Raw genomic sequence first — 4,144 nt, 5'->3', positions numbered from 1 at the left:
ATAAATAAATAAATAAATAAATATATATATGTATGTGTGTGTGTGTGTGTGTGTGTATATACATATATATATATATATGTGCATATATTTATATATAGATATATATGTAGATGGATGTATGTATGTATGCATGTATGTGCATGAATTATATAACTTCCACGACGGGACACCCTTGTTTCTCTTTCTCTCTTTCACTCTTTCACTCCCCCCTCTCTCACCCGGAGTTTTCCAAGTTTTCAACACCTTCGACCGGTGTCGCTTCATGTAGCGGTACTCAGCATCATGGATGCTGCTAGTTAACAGTCTATTCCGCTTCCACGCGATTTGCCCTAATTAACCAGGTGTGCCGTAACTATATCACCCACCCCACCCCTGTTTCATTAAACTGTAATAGTACTCGCGAGTGATTCTTTAATCCCAGTTTTGTTTACCTCCACCCACCCACCACTGCTTTTGCCATGCTGAAGCATTTTCTACTATTTTAGTGCTGTAGCCAGGGAGTGTACTGCGACAGGACAACCCTAGCTTTTGCTGTCCCCACCACTTCGGACACCCGCAAGTGTCAGGCTCAAACAGCAGAGCGAAAGTCGTAGCTCGAAGCTAGTGTTCTACTTCCCCATTCATTTCGCGAATCACTGCTCTATTCTCCTTTCTAAATATAATGCTAACCATGTAGCACACTGTAGCCCTACCTCCAAATACACGACATCCCACTTGTACAAAACGTACCAAGTAATACCTGCATCGTTGCACATTGACAATAAACGATTCGTGATATTTTCACTTGTATTTTTCTTTCTACATTATACTTGTATTTGCTCTTCCCATTTGCTGTATAGAGAATATCTCTTTTTTTATCGCATTGCTGTACCGTGTATTTAGATGAGCTGGTTCTTCTTTTCAGCAATTCTTTCTGCGTACTTATTTATTTTGCCTTTAAGCCATTCATCGTCTGGTTCTATTTGGGTTGGCCTCTTCGTTGTATGAATACAGCCACCTCAGATCTAGCTCGACACATTCCATGGATGACAAAGATAAACTTACTTCTATCTCTAGATACCGATCTTTTGAAATACACACACACATAAGCACACGCAGACTCACTAAGAAACACACGCACACAACACACAAGAGCATACACGAATGGAATACCATTTCAATACAAGCATATAATCTCTCTCTCCCTCACTATTTATTTCACTCTGTCTGTCTCTCTCTCTTTAATATAAATAAGCACACACATACACACACATAGATATATATATACATGTGTAAGTGCATACTAATATATATGCAAGTATAGATAGATACATATAGATATATACATATGTATTTATATATATGTATGTTTGTATGTATATATATATAAATATGAATATATATACATACATACATATATATATCTTTACATATAGATTATGTACACACACATATATATATATATATATATTCTCCAATGAAAATATAAAAGATAAGATATATATATGCTTATATATTGTAAATATAGTAGAAAATTTTATTTTGAATACTAAAATGCAGAAATAGTAAATGTAGAATCTAATAACTGCATCAAAACGGTGAATTGTCCATTGATATTATTATTACAACTGCCAGACAACCAGGATGCATACCAATAATACTACAGGTGTGTGTCTGTGTGCGTATATGTGTGTACGTGTGTGTGTGTGTGTGCGTGTGTGTGTGTGTGTGTGTGTGTGTGTGTGTGTGCATGTGTACGTGTGTCTGTATATGTGGTATGTATGTATGTACGATGATAAGGATGATGTTGATATAATCAAACATATTCAGGTAGATTTAATCTGTATCCCTTGAAATGATGCATTTATGAATGCTTCTATGTATGTATGTATGTATGTATGTATGTATGAATGTATGAATGTATGTATGTATGTATGAATGTATGTATGTATGAATGTATGTATGTATGTATGAATGTTTATATGTATATATATATATATATATATATATATATACACATATATATCTATATATTTACATATATACATATTTATATGCATATATATATATATGTACGCACACGCACATATATATATTGATGTATTCTATACATGTTGTATATATGAACACACACATATGTAATCCATTAATATGTACATAATTACATAATTACACACGCACATATATATATTCATGTATTTTATACATATTGTATGTAGATATATGTATATATAAACACACATACATATGTAATCCATTTATATGTACATAATTACATATACATATATATATATATACAAACACACCACACACGCATAAACACACATAAACATACACATTCACATACACACACATATGTATGTATATATGTATTCAAAAATAAACAAGGAAAAATTCCTAATAGAAAAACAATACATGAACAGCCATGAAATATTAAATGAACAATGTGCGAGGTGTGATGAAAAGACTTGATTGATTGAAACTAGAAGAAAAATATTAAAAAGAAAAAAAGGAAACACATAGAAAGAAGAGAGAAAGATTAAAAAGATGAAAGAATGAAAAAAATAGTAAAAATATCGGAAAAAATGGGGAAAATGATTGAAAAAATGAGAAAACGTATAAAAAGGACAAGAAAGAGATACGAAGAAAATATATAGCAACGAGTTGAGAAAAATGACAAAAATAGAAATATGCAGTGAAATATAGGATGGAAACAATTAAAAAATAACAGGAAAACTGGAGAAAGTAAGACATTTTGAAAGAATAGAATATGTTTTATAAAAGCAGCGAGAAAAGAAAAAAATTATATACGTGAATAAATATTGAAATCAGGAAGTAAGAATTGCAATATAGAGAATGAGAGAATAACAGAATAGAGAAATTCAATAAAGAAGAACGTATGATAGTGATACGTTGAATTTGAATCAGAATAGAATGCGCAAAATGTGTTGGTGGACAATAATGAACGTAAAATTATCACAGAAATACGGAAAAGAATATTAAATGAATTTTTAAAATGTGAGAGTTAATGAAGGGCTAGAGTGGCAGAAAAGAAGAAGATGATATATTATAATGAAATTATATTTGAATTTTATCAGGACTGATATAAGAATGAAAGACAGCGAGCTTAACTGCCCTATTTTTAAAAAAAATTAGATTTCTGTTTATCACTTTTATTAAAATAATACGAAATTCTATAAAAGTTTTTAAAATTTTAGCGGTAAATTAAGTTATATATATATGTGTGTGCTTGTGTGTGTGTGAGTGCGTGTGTATGCGTGTGCGCGCGTGTATTTATATTTATATATATTATTATATACAGGGGTTGGACAAAATAATGGAAACACCTAGCATCATACCATCATAATTTTGAAATATCTATAAAACCGTCAAAAGCTTGCTTATTTTTATGTTTTTTGATTTATTGTTGCTTAATATGTCTTGCTAAAATTGCTGTTTCTCCTCAGATATCATTAGAAAAAAGTAATTAAAATTAATTAAAATGACAGATCTATCGCACTTTCAAAGAGGCGAAATTGTTGGTGCTCGTATGGCAAGCCCTAGCGCAACGAAAACAGCCGAAATGTTTGGTGTATCAAGAAGTACTGTCTCGAAAGTAATGACAGCCTTTAAGAAAGAGGGAAAAACCTCCTCGTCGAAATAAACTCCGCAAGAAAGCCAAAACTTTCAGATAGGGACTCTTACACGACTCTTACACGTCGGACTCTTGCACGAATTGTTAGAAAGGATCACAAAAGTACTGCTCCCAAAATGAATGCGGAGCTTAATTTTGGGCTTATATAATGTGTATATAAGTGTGTAAAAGAGACTATCAACTGAAGTCTATCTCCAATAAAAGTATGCATTGGCGCCGTTTCATCATAAACCAAAGTTTAGAAGGTGGTTTTCGTGTATGGACTCAGCCTAGTGAGAGAAAGAGTAAATACCATATAACTAAAAGTTTTGAAATTGATTTAAGATGATAGAATTACATTTAAATAGATAAGATTATAAGTTATAGATGTATTTATATAACGATAAATATGATTAAAAGTTATAATTATAATGGTTGGTTACCCAATATATTATTCACACTATGATTACTACGCCGCTTCAGTTCTCCTCGTCGCCCTGTGTCTTTTGCACAGTATATATATATGCATAT

General features: G+C 31.7%; 1 long non-coding RNA gene across 1 annotated transcript in view; it reads left to right on the top strand.

Annotated features, from left to right (window-relative positions):
• The window catches only part of LOC128250132 (uncharacterized), an 80,496-nt gene that overhangs the window by 72,982 nt on the left and 3,370 nt on the right, over positions 1–4,144 (top strand). The window lies entirely within an intron of this gene.

This window comes from Octopus bimaculoides, chromosome 19 (genome assembly GCF_001194135.2).
Source record: "Octopus bimaculoides isolate UCB-OBI-ISO-001 chromosome 19, ASM119413v2, whole genome shotgun sequence".
In the NCBI taxonomy this organism is placed as follows: domain Eukaryota; kingdom Metazoa; phylum Mollusca; class Cephalopoda; order Octopoda; family Octopodidae; genus Octopus; species Octopus bimaculoides.
The sequence above is the reverse complement of the archived record's forward strand: the minus strand, read 5'-3'. Positions and strand labels throughout refer to the sequence as shown.